Source organism: Tursiops truncatus, chromosome 8 (assembly GCF_011762595.2).
Source record: "Tursiops truncatus isolate mTurTru1 chromosome 8, mTurTru1.mat.Y, whole genome shotgun sequence".
Classification (NCBI taxonomy): Eukaryota; Metazoa; Chordata; class Mammalia; order Artiodactyla; family Delphinidae; genus Tursiops; species Tursiops truncatus.
This window is the reverse complement of record NC_047041.1, coordinates 78,304,028-78,319,832: the sequence shown is the minus strand read 5'-3', so window position 1 is coordinate 78,319,832 and position 15,805 is coordinate 78,304,028. Positions and strand designations below refer to the sequence as shown.

At 43.3% G+C, this 15,805-nt stretch overlaps 1 protein-coding gene and 1 long non-coding RNA gene across 3 annotated transcripts in view; both read left to right on the top strand.

Moving 5' to 3' along the window:
- Nucleotides 1–15,805, top strand: part of LOC141279371 (uncharacterized) — a 164,841-nt gene that overhangs the window by 74,297 nt on the left and 74,739 nt on the right. The gene's annotated exons all lie outside the window — the stretch shown is intronic.
- The window catches only part of BDNF (brain derived neurotrophic factor), a 35,694-nt gene continuing 25,701 nt past the window's right edge, over nt 5,813–15,805 (top strand). Inside the window, exon 1 of one of the 2 annotated variants that reach the window (XM_019947885.3) lies at nt 5,813–6,070. The gene's annotated coding sequence lies outside the window, so the exon portion shown is untranslated. Of the gene's footprint in view, nt 6,071–6,924; nt 7,213–15,805 lie in introns of those variants that run through there. The other variant, XM_019947884.3, reaches the window with a different exon arrangement.

Here is a 15,805-nt window from a genome sequence, read left to right as displayed (position 1 = left end):
GTTCAGATAATTCATGACTCCAGTGTTTCCTGAGCCCTGGATAATTTCACAGACATGTCTAATACGGGCCTCCATATTTTCAGAAGAATATGGAGATCTTGGAGGAGATCCAGGGTAGACCAAGGGACATGATTAATGGATTGGAAGTTGGAGTTTATGAAGAGAGTTTGTGAGATCTGATTTCTCGCTATGAGAAAAGGCTGAGGGGTGACTTAATAGCACAAGAAGGTTAGGAAGCAGCTGTTCTCCATCTTCACTAAGGTTGGATGAAATGAAATAAAATATAAATTGCAACAAGAACAAAAATGTGTTACAAGTGGGAACTTCTAAGCATTAGAATGGCTGGATTCTTAGGTCCTCAGAAGAAGGATGAGTAGTCTATTTCCCTGGTCTGCGGTGATAGGCCTATGAGTAGTGAGGAAGATGAGATAATCTCATAAGATCCCTTCTGGATCTATCTTTCTATAAGTCTACCTAACCATATTTAGAAAAATTATTTTCCTGAACTATGTCTCATTTTCTCCCTACCACTACCTCCACCCCTGATCCCTTATCCTTTGTCCACCTTCTGTAAAACACTGCTAACCAAAAATGGCTAGGGCACTGATCAACCATGGGGGGGAGGGCCCTCCCCAGCTGCTAGCTGCCCCTCCAGCTTTTTTTTTTTAATTAGTTAATTATTTATTTATTTTATTTTTGGCGGCATTGGGTCTTAATTGAGGCACGCGGGATCTTTCATTGTGGCATGCTGGCTTCTCTTGCAGGTTTTCTCTCTCTAGTTGTGACACGCGAGCTTCAGGGTGCATGGGCTCTGTAGTTGTGACGTGTGGGTTCCAGAACTCATGGTCTCTGTAGTTCGCGGCACATGGGCTCTCTAGCTGAGGTGTGCCAGCTCAGTAGTCGTGGCACGGGGGCTTAGTTGCCTCACGGCATGTGGGATCTTAGTGCCCTGACCAGGAATCGAACCCATGTCCCCTGCATTGGAAGGCAGATTCTTTACCACTGGACCACCAGGGAAGTCCCTGTCCCTCCAGCTTTGGGAACAAGTTTCTTGTCCATCACTGCTACCTCTTGGCCACTAGGGTCATGCTGATGGTCATTCTTCTATAAACTAAACCTCTGACAAGGGAAAACAAAACCAAACAAAGCATAATTTCCTACTTCTAACTAACTCACAAGTGGCCCAATGGATTAAAAGACAAACATTATGTCTAGAATTTGAGCAGCTAAAGGGCTGAAATGTGTTTTACTCATCGCCTTGATTCTAGTCCACAGAGCATTGGCTGGCAGTAGGTGCTCAGCAAGTTTTTATCAATTGAATGAATGGAACTAAGAAGTGAAGGTAGTTAACTGAAGTTGAGAAAGGTCAAGAGTGTTAGAGGTTTCCAAATGATTCCACATGTGAGACAAATCTAAAGCCTAATCCTTGCTGCCACATGTGTGCCATTGAGGACTTTATTCCCACCAGGCCTGGGCTATCCAGAGGACTTGGACAAGGCATCACAAGCTGCTTGGGTCCTTCCTCCAAAAAAAATTCACCATAGGCACCGTGTAGATTCAGAATCATGGAAAAATAGGCCAAATTCTTAGTGTGATTTTTAAAACATGACTTTAGGAAGTTCAGTAATTATTTTTTTCTAAATTATATTTTTGCATATGTTGCTAACTTTCTCCATGAAGAATATAAAATTTAGCAGTAGGGAATCTCTCACCCCAATCACCACACAGCCTAAATAGTTGGGTCTCAAAAATATAATCCACTCCTTACAATCTGATTCAATGTCCTGAAACCCTTTGGTTTAAACTTGCTAAATCTCCTGGCTCTTCTCCCAGCAAAACCAGCAAAGAGTCAGCTACCATTGTCAGTTCTAACTTTTGTCCTAAGCCCTCAATCACATCCCTTCTGACTATGCTTACAGAAACATTATAACAAGTAAACCAATTTATTCCTCACTATTATTTTTTAAATGTTCTCAGGGAAAATCTGGTAACTCGGAGGGCTACAAGTTGAAGACTCTTATATGTCTGGGAGTTAGTTGTTTCATAATGGTTTTTATCCTTTCTTTTTTGATCCAATTAAATATTATTTCCAGTTGGGATCAGTTTTTGACCTTCTTGTGCTACTCTCCTAATCTTGGCCCTTCTAACATTTTCTTACTATGGTTCCTTTCTTTCCTTTGCCACTAATGGCCATGCCTGGTTACGTAATTCCTGTAACAGGTGTTAACCAATTTGGACACATTTGAATATGGCACACAGCTATTCTTATGGTTTATGAGAAGCTTACAGACAAGAAGTACACCTCATATTAAGGTACCATCTAATGAATAGGGATATTATTCCTCCCTTAAGATTTTTCTCAGGACGGGCCTTACTCAATAATTTGGAGGATTGTGAGTGACAGTTTGGCATTAGATTGGGGCTTTGAAATCATGAATTTGACATCTTTGCCACTCTGCTCAGCGGGAGAGTTTTCTGTTTACTTATTATTTTCCCTATGCTAATTACTCCAATTTTCAGCAGTTTTTGAGGTCAATTCATTTGATTCTGAACGCCTTTTTTTTTTGCAAGGAAGACTGAAGGCAGGAGTAACTAGGAAACTTAAGTAAACATAATTAAACATAAAATGCTTATAGTGATAGTAGAATTGACCTCAGCCAATTAAAATTATTAATAGAAAAAATATGTCAATGTCAAATCTGAGCTTACTGCCTTTGTTCCCACTTGGGTAATGAGGATTAGTTCACATTTCCTGACAAGAATAGATGGGAATTTCTCCCTTACCTTTGTCCTTCTAGAACATTGTGTTAGGATAGTATTAGACCAAAACCAAAAATAGGGATTTTGACTAATTCAAAATTAATTTTGTAAGTGAAATAGGGAGCATTTTCTTTTCAAGCAGTGAAGTTTTTCCTCCTTTTGGTGATTGAGGAAATATTCAGATCACAAACTTGGAATCTTTGCTCCTAACACAGCAATCATGTCAGAGACCAATCTTTAAGAAGAGTCAGAAATACGTGCTCTATATTTTCAGCATCACCCGTGATCACAATAGGAAAATGATTTTGTAAAAAGTTTGATCTTAGATCAGACCTCTAACACTATCTCTATATGCTACCTGAATTAAAAAATTATTCAGAATTCCATTCAAGACACTGGTACAACTTTAATTTACCTTGGTGTCGTTTTTAAATGTAAGATGTATTTTTTTTTTTTTTTTTTTTTTTTTTTTTTTTTTTTGCGGTACGCGGACCTCTCACTGTTGTGGCCTCTCCCGTTGCGGAGCACAGGCTCCGGATGCGCAGGCTCAGCGGCCATGGCTCATGGTCCTAGCCGCTCCGCGACATGAGGGATCTTCCCGGACCGGGGCACGAACCTGTGTCCCCTGCATCGGCAGGCGGACTCTCAACCACTGCACCACCAGGCAAGCCCTGTAAGATGTATTTTTAAGGCAAATAGGCAAGTGTTCAAGTATGGGCTTTTATTGTTTTGGTAACACCATAATCACAAATCAGAAAGTTTGGAAATGCTCAGAAGTGTCCAGAGGTCTGATTCATTAGAGGGTTTATCTGAATTGGCATTTGATCTTCTTTTATTTCTAAATATTCCTGACATTTCTATTCATCTGTCTTTTCCTCAGTAAAACTGCACCACACACTGGAAAGTAAAGATATATGCATCTGTATAACATCAAGGGAGAGTAGGAGTAAGAAGACTGGCCATAGATACAATCAGAGTCTCAGAAATAAGGACACTCCTTCCTTCAGAAGAAATGCTGACGTGGCGACGTGAATTTAGCATATAGATTTGCCATAACTTCTCACTCAACAGCACTGAGAATGCTAAGATTCTTGATACGCACTGGCTAGGTATTTTTCAGGAAGGAACTAAATTACAAATGAGCTTAAAAACCTGAGGAAGTAATTCATTTTCAAGCAAATTTAAAGTTGGAAAGTAAGCATTGGTTTGAAGTTAGCATAAAATTATTTAAAAAAAATCTTAGGGTAGGGCTCCTCCAGTACTTTATAAATCAGTACATGTTTTGTTTTTTTAAATTGATAATCTAGCCTCTCAAATTGTTTTGCCATATTAAAAGAAATTGTGTCTGCATTCAGCCTACACCCCTGGGAGTCAATTCAGAGGTTCTTTGAGGTGGCCAGGCTGGGCTTCTTGGCCTCTGTCCTTCATTGCTTCCAACTAGCCAGTCTATTTCACTTACATTAAATATTCCACAATATACTTCACCATCTGTGCTGTATGGTAGTTTGTATTGGTCATGTATACCCTCAAGTTGATAGAGGTGCAAAGCTAAATGTATGACACTCTAAGAATATGCATGTATTTGAATAATTTGACTATTCAGTCCAACAGTTTGCAAAGAGGCTCTGTAAGATCACACATCCTGATAACACTTCCAAGAAACAGACAGCTTCCCTTTATTGGGGGTGGAGAGAGAGGCAGGGATATTTCTATCTAGAGTTCCTGATTTATTAAAGTCTTATCTCTGGCATTTAGCTGTGTGAACTTGGGCAAATTATTTGGTGGCACTGAGCCTCAGGTTTTCATTTATAAAATAGGAATAATAATTTCTGTGACTGGTCTTTAGGAGCTCTAAAACAGCTAATATAAGTGCACTCATTTTTTAAACTGTAAACCCTTAGGTAAACTGAACTGAGTATATAATGATATTATATACTCAGTTCAACAGCACACTCTTGATAACCACAGGAGGGTCCAGGAAAGGAAACTGTTTATAAATCTTTCCCTTTCCCCAAATTAATGTTGGACTGTTTAGACAAATTTTTAAAGCAGTGAGTCTTAGCAATTATTAGGTCAACCCCCTTTGAGATTACAGAAAAAAATGCACATACACATAGAACTGCCTACCAAATTTGGGGGGAATGGGAGATTGCTATGACACTCATTTATGCATCTCTTAAGAAAGAGTGTTTCTCAAAGTGTAACCTCAGATTTTCTGCTTCCCATTTGCTAGAGGTGCTTGTTAAAATGCTAATTTCTGGACGCTGCCCCACCCTTACTAAATCACAATTTCAGGAGGAGAAATCTGCATTTTAATAGGCAACCCAGGTGGTTTTTTATGCTCGGAGGAGGTCCAAGGACTCCAAGTTAAATGCTGGGGTCTTGTTCCGTTCCTTATTCTAAATTTTAAGTTCTGTCCTAGTGCTTACGAATCGGTCGAACTAATGGGAAGAAAATTCAGCTTTAAAGCAGGAACCTAGGTAGACGTTTGAAAACGTTCGTCCAATGGCAAAATGAAAATGGTCCTCTGGACCCTGGCCACTTAAATTCTCTCCAAGGGTCTCGGCTACCTGCAACTAAGAATCCGAAAGACTGCTCTTCTGCTGCGGGGGGAGGGGCGCGAGGTGAGGATTAATTGAGCCAACTGCCCATCCCCTACACACACACACACACACACACACACACACACACACACACACACACACACACACGTTAAAACAGAGGCTTTTTATTTATCTTTGCTGCCCAGGTTCTTTATTAAAAGGGTTGTTTTATGTGTGTAAGTTTGCTAGGGAGGGAACTGAAAACATCTGCAGAACCATGCAGTGCCCTTTAACGGAACTCTTCTAATAAAAGATGTATCATTTTAAATGCGCTGAATTTTGATTCTGGTAATTCGTGCACTAGAGTGTCTATTTCGAGGCAGCGGAGGTATCATATGACAGCGCACGTCAAGGCACCGTGGAGCCCTCTCGTGGACTCCCACCCACTTTCCCATTCACCCGGAGAGTGCTGCTCGCGCAGCCGCTCCCCCAGGCGAGCTAGCATGAAATCTCCCTGCTGCCGAGATCAAATGGAGCTCTTCGCTCAGGGGGTGCGAGTATTACCTCCGCCATGCAATTTCCACTATCAATAATTTAACTTCTTTGGTGCAGAACAGAAGGAGTACATACCGGGCACCAAAGACTCCCCCCTACCACTTCTTTTTAACCAAAGGGAACGTGAAAAAAAGAGTCTGGGAGTTTCGGTGCCGAAGTCTTCTCCAGAGCAGCTGCCTTGATGTTTACTTTGACAAGTAGTGACTAATAAGGTGGGTTTCTTTTCTTTCTTTCTCTTGCCGTTTTTCTCTGGTCGGCTAGAAAGCGTATGGCTTGAGTGAGGTCTGTCATTGCCTCGGCTTCCTGGCTGGAGCAAGTAACTTGGTGTAACGTTATCTGGGGGCGTTCATTAATAAAAAATGCCGTTATTATCTTGATTGAATTCCTATTAGGCAAACTCCGGAGAGGTCAGTGCACGAACTCTGTTTAAGCCGCGGCGTGTTTAAGGTAGCGGAGTAAACCAGTAGCCCCCATGCTCCATGCGATTTCATTGTGTGCTAGCGTTTTCAAGCTCCGTCGTGCGGGAAGGTGCGGGAAGGTGTGTCCATGGCCCGGGAAACGTACGCCCTTTCCCTCAGAACTTGGGTGCCGGGATGGGGCGGAGGGAGTTGCCGAGGAGGGGAGCAAGGCCCTGGGGGCTCTGGATTCGCGCTCGCTAGCTCCCGCCCCGGCGCGCACAGCCTGGGTTTACGCGGAGGGCGCGGGACGCGGGGTTCCCCGGGGCGGGGGCTAGGTCGCCTCTCAGAGCCGCGGGCGTGGCGCGCGGGTCCAGTTGGGTCGCCCCAGGGACGGGCGCAGGGCTTGCGGGGCCACGTCGCGGGCCCCCAGCGACTGGCGGAACGGGGCGCGCGGGCCCGGGGAGCTCCGGAAGCCCGGGGAGTCCCGGAGGCCGAGCGGGGGCAAGGGGAAGGCGCGGCGTCCCCTTTAAGCGGCCGCCCCGCACAGGTCTCGGTGGCGCGGGCGAGCTCGGGGGTGGGGGGGGCGGGGGGCGGCGCCGTTTGACCAATCGAAGCTCAACCGAAGAGCTAAATAATGTCTGACCCGAGCTCGAGGCGCAGGCTGGAGCTCTGGGTCCCCGTCGCCGCCGCGCCGGGGCGCACCCGCCCGCTCACCGTCCCGCGCACCCCGTCGCGCCACGGGCTCCGGGGCGGGGCCGAGGAACCGGCCCGGCGCGCTCCCCACCTCCTCCTTGAGAAGCTTTGATGAGACGCTTGAACTGCAGCTGCCACCCGCTGCTGTGGGGCCGGCGGCGAGCGGCTCCGCGACGGGGACCGGGGCTGGGCGCAGGGGCCAGGAGCGGGCCAACGATGTGACTCCGCCGCCGGGGACCCGTGAGCTTTGTGTGAACCCCGAGGTAGGCGAGCATCGGGCGTGGGTCTTGGCGCGGGAGCCGCCGGTCCTCCGGCGAAAGTTGGCTGGGGGCGGGGGGTCCTGAAGTTATGGGAAGAGGCCAGAACTCCTCCTTTCCTCCCTTGCACGAGTCCCGAGAAGGGGGGTCTTTGAGTTGCTCCTTCGGAGCTTTCTCCTCCCACCCCACGATCCAGAGGGGCAGCCAGGACCCCCGAGGGAGAGGGACGCCAGGAAGCCCCGAAGTGGGGGAGAGAAAGCCAAGAGGAGAAGCAGAGCTGCGCGATGGGAGAAGACGGCGCCCCGGTGTCCCCCGAAACCCTTCCCCAGAGGCCGTGAGAGCGATTTAGGGCGCCAGCTGTCGGGGGCCCCGACTGAGGTGACGGGCTTGGGGCTGAGATGGGAATCTTTCCCATGGGCTGGGAGGTCCCCGCGCAGATTTCGGGGGGCCCCTTGCTCCCTCAGCCCGCATCCCCGTCCGGGCCTCCAGCCGGGCTGCACACTGTCACCTGCTCCCCAAGAGTTGAGATCAAAGCGGACTTATCCAGGTCCAGTACCAGTTTATCTCAGGAAACCTGAGACACTGCTGCAGCTCGGACGTGAAAGGGGCTGCGGGACTCCGGGGCTAGTTGTGCCCACACCTCTCTCCATCCCGTGCCCCTCCCTTGAGGCACCTTACAGGAAAGTAAAAAGTTTTGACTTTCGGGGGCTGGGAAGGATGTGTGTGTGTATTGGGGGGGGGACAGGTTGTGACTCGGGTAGGTCTCTGGGGATGCAGAGCCGGGAAGAGTAAATGGGTGAGTGAGCCGTGCCTGGAAAGAAATAGCTGAGGGTTGGAGGCTTTTTGCTCGACGGGCAGAGAAGGGGAATTGCAGACCGGTGGCACCCCTAGGAAAGAAAAGCCTTGGGGCTGCTGGGGTGAGCTAGAGTCACTGTTGGAGGATGCTGTGTTTGTGTGGAGCGGGTGGAGCGGGGTGGAGGGACTCGGTTCGAGGGGCCCGAAGGAGGTGGGGGGTGGGGTGGGGAGAAAGGCTCTAGGGAAGGTAGAGGGTGCCCTCTGCCGGCCAAGCTGCCCCGAGCAGCTGCTGGGGGTGGGGAAGTGGTAAGAGACGGCTTTGCGGAATCCCTTCAGTAGCTGGTAGGAGGGACTTGTTGAATGACGCTTCTGACTCCCGACTCGGATGAATTTCGACTGGTTGCGCCTCTTTGGCTCCAACGCAAAAAGTTTTCCTTGAGCTGGGGGAGCTTTGACAGGCTACGGTTAGTGGTGTGTTAGGGATTCCTGGATCTCATTTTAGTGTCCTTCAGGGATCTTAACGCTTACTTCTCTACGTCAGCAGTAAACAGCGAACGTTTTCTGACAAGAATGCAGGAATGTTCTTGGCCAGAAGCAAAGAAAAGCATATTGCTGAGTGTTTATTAATTCTAGTACAGTTATCTTTTAAAGCAAAGCCATATGTAATTGGGAACGTTGATTTTTCACTGCATATAAGACTGCATATTGATTTCTAATAGGATATAATGTTATTAAATGAGACCTTCAAATTGGCTTGACTTTTGGGAAAATACCCCTTCTCCTTTAATTTTATCCCCCCCAAATCTACTTTTTATATGTTCGTTATAAAGTCAGAGGCTTAAAAGTATATTTAAAAGTATATTTGTATATACTTATATTTTTTGCATTTTAATTTATTGAGGTATAGTTACAGATTTAATTCATCTAAACATGGGACCCCTCGATGTTTACATTATTTTTTAGGTTGAAGGGTTCTGAGATTATGGCATGTAGCACTTCAAATTATTATTATTATAAGTAATAGATCACAAAGTTTTGACCCTGGGAACCACACCCCTTTAAAACAGCCTCTAACTCCTGTTCCTTGATTTTGCAAATACCTTGCTTAAGATTCTTCTTTTGTAAGTTTACTGCTGGACTTGCAGCAGAGGTAAGAGAAAGGAAAGAGACACTTGTTGAAATGTAACCATACCTTTACTGGAATTTAAAACACATTGGTTACCCTTACTGGAATTCCAGGGCCATAAAGTCGTTGTCTTTTTTTTTCTTCCACTTTATTTTGCAAAATGTGATAAATGTTGGTAAATATAGACCGGTACTAAGTATTATGACAGGAGAAGCACTGTGTATGTAGAGCTATTTTAAGTCATTACAGAACGTTTTCTATTTGTGAATGATATAAGCAGAAAGAAATGATTTCCAGATAAACAAGACTTACGTACATGTTTTGAAGCATTAGAACATTGCAGACACACTTAGACATCACATTTTTTTTTTAAGGAAAATAACAGAGTAATTTTTCACATACCTTTGGAGCCTTTCATTGCCTATTCAGAGCTGAATTAGTAACTGGAAATCTTGTTTATTTTAAGATGATATTTAAGGTCTTTTGAGATTTATAGCAGGTCAACATTTGAATATCCAGAAAATAAAGCATTTAGGAACTCTGTTTTAGGATGTCTTTTCAATAAGTGTAACTTGCAAACAGAAGGAACTAAGAAAGTGATCATTTGCCTAAAATGCAATGATCTCCTCGAATGATTCATTTATACTATGTGAGTCAATTGCCTAAATCTCAAAATGGCCACAGAAGGGTGGGAAGGTGCTGGAATATTGCTGGTTCATTTTGATTCACCAGGAGAGAGGGAAGTCCTGTAAATAATGCAAATTTCTAAAATCCCGGCTCAAAGTCCTTGAGTTTCCTGTTTAATAGGGGGCACCATTAGAATGTAAGTTATTCTCTTCTTCCTGGAATGGTTAAGAGTCCCAGCTTTTCAGTAGTCAAAAGGCATATGATTGATAATCTCATTTCTTTGCAACATAAATAGCTCTGGTTTGTAACTTAAACACACACAGCAAGCTGAGCACACCCACCTGATAGTACAGCAAAGAGCTTGTTTATGTTTTTGTACATTTGTCTTCAGAATCTTCCGTAAGTATCCAACACCTCCGCCACCACCCAACTTGGGTCACACACATCCATCCACAGCCCCTACATGCAGGTAGTGAATTTGTGGAATGTAGCAGCCAGCAGCTTTGGGTCTCAACCATAGACTTAATCTTCTACTGAGCTTCAAGAATATTGAAGATGTACACAATGGAAAGGTCATATACTAGTAGTTGATTAACATTTTAGGTTTTGGAGGTTAGTCCCAGAGTAGACAGAAGAATGATTTTAGACTGGTTGAATGAAAACAGCATGGAGAAGTATTGAATATATGAAAGCTCAACTCTGAATACATTTTAAAATGAGAAGCACTGCTATTTCAGATGTCCATAATGCTGAATTTATTTTAATGGTTGAAACATAATTTTCAACTTTCATCTCCCTGTGTAGAAGATTTTTTGTTTGTGTGAGGGGGCTAGCCTAGCCTAGCCCAAAGCATGTGAATATCTCCCTTCAATAATAGGGTAATTGCTAACTTGTCTCAACTTGTTGTCAAACAATTGTTATGGAGCACAGCAGTTTCCACTAATTGCAAAATTGCTGCTTAATTGAAGGACTCTCAACCATCTAGTGCAGCCTTTCAGCCACTGGCAGCCTCTGTAATCTCAGGCTGTGAATTGCATTTTAATAGAGGAAAGGAGGAGAGAATTCCAGGGAATTCTAGGTTTAAAACAACTGGCTGTTGTTCAATGGAGGAAGAAGTCATTTGAACGTTAAGTTGCATTGTGATAAATTTTCTTTGTCAGGATGAATAACATGCCCAGATCAGCATTTAGAAAGTGAATGAGTGAACTTCTTGGTTACACTCTGCATCCGTTTACTCTGTTTAGGATGGAGTAATGCCAAACAATAATTGATGTTGGCACGTGAAATCCGTATGTCATTTGTATGTGGGGTTTAACCCTAGGAGACAGAGGAAGGCATTGGTATTTTTAAGCTTAGACAAGCGTCCTCAAAGTCTCCTTAAACTTCCACTTAAGGCATAGAATTACTTAATCCTAAATCATTTTATACTTTAAATGCATCTCTGACTTTCCAGAATACTTATACTAAAGGCTTAGAAAAGTCATGGACCCATTTATTAAATATATGGAATCATTATTGATGATAGACACGAAACAATGGAGCTCACTAATATATGGACTTTGGAAAACCTTTTTGGGGGTGAGGGAGTGGCAAATGGGCATGTTTTCTAAGTGAACTGGAAGGTATTCTTATTTCTGTAAGAAAAACATGAATAAGAAGTATTTAAATGAAAGTACTCAAATTCAAGTACAAACTCTGGGACACTTATACTCTTGGTGAAATAAATCTGACCCAATAATACTGGATGCTAAGAAGTGACTCATTGCCTTGATATCTCATCTATACATTGCCTAAAATTTGAGCATGGTTCCATTAGATGAATTGGGGACTGGGTGTAGAACAGGAGAGTGACTGGGGGGAAGCAAAGTCAATTCACAAGCTTCAGTGACAGCCATAATAAAATAAAAGTTTATTTCCAAAGAGCCCAGAGAATAATGAATGTTATGCAGTTTTCCCCAGAGGTTCACTTGAAAGAACTTTTCATTGGTTGTCACGGTAGTAATGTCTTGATTTTGAAACCTCACAGAACCTAGTAGCTCTTAAATGTGCTTTCATCTTGGTTCCTTTGGTCTGACTGAAGCTTTAAGACGACCCTCTGTGTTTTTGACATGCCCCTGCATTTTAAAGGGATGAGGCAGGCAAAGGAAGATTCTTTAAATCTAAGACAGCATAACTAGGAAATCTGTAAAATCATATGGTAGAAAAATCACTTAACTTCAAGTGGCTTATTAAAATCAAACTAGAAGGCAATCTTTCCTTTAATTACAACTAGTATGTATACAATTAAGATTTATGTGATGGAAATGGAAAGAAGATAAACGGACAGTTTCAAGGAATTTAAGCAACTCATCAAAAGTTGAAGTAATAGCGCCACCTAGAGAACAAAATCACCAGCTTTACCAGCCAAACAGCTCATTTGCCATATGAGCCATTTTCTAAGACTACAGTTACTAGGATTGCCTTGGCACCCTATTCGGATTTGGTGAGTGTATGTGCGGGGTGGGGGTGGGGGGGCAGGGAGGGGATGGCTTAGGATGCACTTCGGATTGTAGATGAGATTTTAAAACAGCCAGATCCATACCCATACCTCAATACCTACACTAAGTCCCTTTAACATTTTAATATTAGCCAGATGTAGAATAACCTGCCGGGAATAAAGGCTGGCCTCCTTTTTAACATTTATTATTTTCAAGGATATATGCTGAAGCATTGAGTACAAAGGTTCTGATTTTATTTACTTGCTACAGGCAATTCATTGCCCTTTCTGAGATATAATAACACCAAATAAATAGAGTAGAGAGACCTTAAAAATGTCTTTGATCTGTGATGATCTCATTTTAACTTTAATGATTTGAGAAGAATTAAGAGTAAAATAAAGGGTCATGTATGTGGCAAGACTTTAAACACCAAAAAAGTAAGGGGCGGGGAAAGGACAAGGAGAAGGCAATTTTAAGAGTTGCCTCAACCTTAGAATAAATAAAGATGTACATCTGAGCCAGCACCAAAACCGGTAACAGAGCCAGGAGCCAATAATTACAAATTAGCTTAAAATTCTTTGATGACAAAATCTGCATTTCATTCATTTTTGCATGCTTCCACAATAGTATCCAAAATGATTCTGGTAGCAGAAGAGGCACTTAGGCAAATATTGTTGAACGAACAAATAGATTGACTAATAGTTGCCTCAGATTCTGACTAGCAATGTGGGCAATGAAGAAACTCTATAATTATAGAAAAATGTGTATTTGTTTTGCTGGCAGAGAGGCAGAAATTGGAAGAAATAAATGTAATAATAGTTTTGTTTTTCTAGTATGTATTATAACTGTCCTTTAGTTGGCTTAATTCTGAAATTTCTTATGTACAATTTGGCTCACTCGTAAAGTTGTCATGTTTGGACCATATGAAATGTTAAAGCTGATTTAGACAGTAGCAACTATAAAGCTACTGGTGGGGGCTTCCCTGGTGGCGCAGTGGTTGAGAGTCTGCCTGCCGATGCAGGGGACGCGGGTTCGTGCCCCGGTCCGGGAAGACCCCACATGCCACGGAGCGGCTGGGTCCGTGAGCCATGGCCGCTGAGCCTGCGCGTCCGGAGTCTGTGCTCCGCAACGGGGGAGAGGCCCGCGTACCGCAAAAAAAAAAAAAAAAAGCTACTGGTGGATTTTCGTTTAAATGTTTTCAGTCTTGGGGTACTGGTGGGCGATGCCAGTCCTTGTGCTTCAGGGAATGGAAAATGGTATATGTTAAGTTGGTTCCAATTTCTGGTAAGCAGTTAACCAAAGAAAGTCATTATATTGTCTGTGTCATGCGTAGAAGCAATCAGGTGCAGAAAACTTTACTTTTCAGGAAAAAAATTACTAAAAAAAAAGCTGTATATCTATAGCTTATGCGTACATAGAGAGAGATGGGGGTGCGGTGGGAGAGGGAGAGAGAGAGATGGACGGAAACTCCTTGAATAACATTTTTGCCACATGGGATTTGGTCTAATCGCTCTTGGTTTGGAGCTGTTACCATCAGCATTTGCTGCCTTTTCTGATACTTGCTTTCTGCTTTTGAAAACGGAACCTGTGCTCAGATTGAAACAAGTTTTTCTATCTTTTCACATGTTCATCTGTTTCTTGAATCATGGGGAGTGTTCTTAAACACAGATAAATTTCTTTTACATCACGCAGAATCTGAAGGCCGAGAAATTTGCTTCATGCTGCGGGCAGAGATGCTTGGTGGAGTCCCAGGCCACATTCCTAGAGCAGACTGGTGAAGGTGTTGTCTCTTACGCAACATGGGGAGAGCACATCCAGCATTCACACACTGTCTGATAATGTATCTGAAGTCACAGATGATGGGCTTATCATTCTGAAACATAAAGCCAGCAGGCATTCTGTTGGATGATAGAACCTGGATCATTTACAGTTACTTAAATGTAAAATACTGTGGTTAGGTTAAAAGTCAACTGTATAAATAGAGAGAATATGGCGTTGAGACAAGGTTTTGGGCGCTGACTTAGACTGTACAAAGGAAACTCAGACGTTTTAAATAACTGCAGGTTCAGTGGGAGCCAGTGGTGTGTCTGTGTGTGTGTGTGTGTGTGTGTGTTGGTGTGCGGTGGGGGGCTTTGGACGAAGCTATTGCGGTTTTGGTCTGTACTAGTAGAAGCCTAACACGCAAATGGAGAAACTAATAATTTCCCCCCATTTCTAAAGTAGACTATGTATGGAATATCTTCAGTTTAAGGAACTGAAATAGGTTGTTTTAGGTACAGCATTGACAAATTGGTGTATATTGAGATCATTATGATCATGATGTATAGGAAGTTGGAAACCATTGGCAAGTGAGGAATGGCTGAGGGAACTTGGACTGGGTGGCCTGGGGACAAGGAAACTTAGGCTGCAATGGTGAACGTATTCTTTCTCCCTTAGGTAGTCTAAATCACATGATGGGAGGTACCTGGAAGGCTGGGTTAAGAAGGATTCTGGAGCTGTCCAGGCTCAATGAGAATGTTCTGTTTCTGCCCGCCACGGCTGTGGGATAGAGTGGCAGCACGTGTGACATGTTTTTGACGTCCTAATTTAGAGGACAGTCTTCACGAGTGTAAAGAACTGGCACATGGAGGAGGGAGAGGGTTTTTTTTTATGTTGCCCCAGACAGCAGGTCTAGGACCAGTGATATAATTTAGGCACTGTACGTAGTATCTAGAAGAACTTTCAGTTCCATTTAATTAAGCAGATATTGCAGGCTCACTGCATACAAAGCACTGTGTTGAGGGAATTATGATCTAACAAAGAAAAAAAGAAGCTTCTTTGGAATATGATCAGTTTCCTGTTATAGATGTTTAAGCTGAGGCTGAAACCCATTCAGAAAGGACAGCTATTAACATGGGAGGTCAGAGTTAGGGATATTCTGAAGTACCTTTGTACTCCTAGGTTTTTCAAATATATTGATCATATCATAGGTATGCTCCTTATTTTGAGTTCATATACAATCCTAATGACGATCACATGTTTCTGTCTTTGGATCCTCTACCTGAGATAGGGGCCGTATCATGAATTGAGCATCAGAAATCCTTCTCATTTCTTTGCAAAGTGCTGGGCTTTTACTTTTTTCATGCTTACAAAAGTAATTATTTCTCCTTTGGATCAGACAGAATGGAATGTTTAAAAAAAGAGTCCTGATCAGATTCAGATGCCCAAATTGCTTAAGAAATTAGCTTTTGACATTAGATTTTTTAGAGAGTTCAGCAACTGAACTGAAAAAAACCCTCAACATTCACCTTCCCCTTCTGGGAACTGCAGAATCCTCAGCTCTCCAAAGAGTTTCTTTTTTTAAATGTAAACTGTCAAAACAGTGGACCCCTCCCCCAACCCCTTCAGGCTCCAACGTGGATGGAGTTAACTTTTCTTTTTGTAACTTATTTTGCTTTCTGTAGATCAGCTGGAGATTAACCAACATGGAGATGTCATTAAAATGCAAGTTTAGACCCTAGGTTGCATGGCCCACTCCTAGTACTCATGAATATTTATTCTTCATGGTCTCTAATACTGCTTTCAAATATTCATA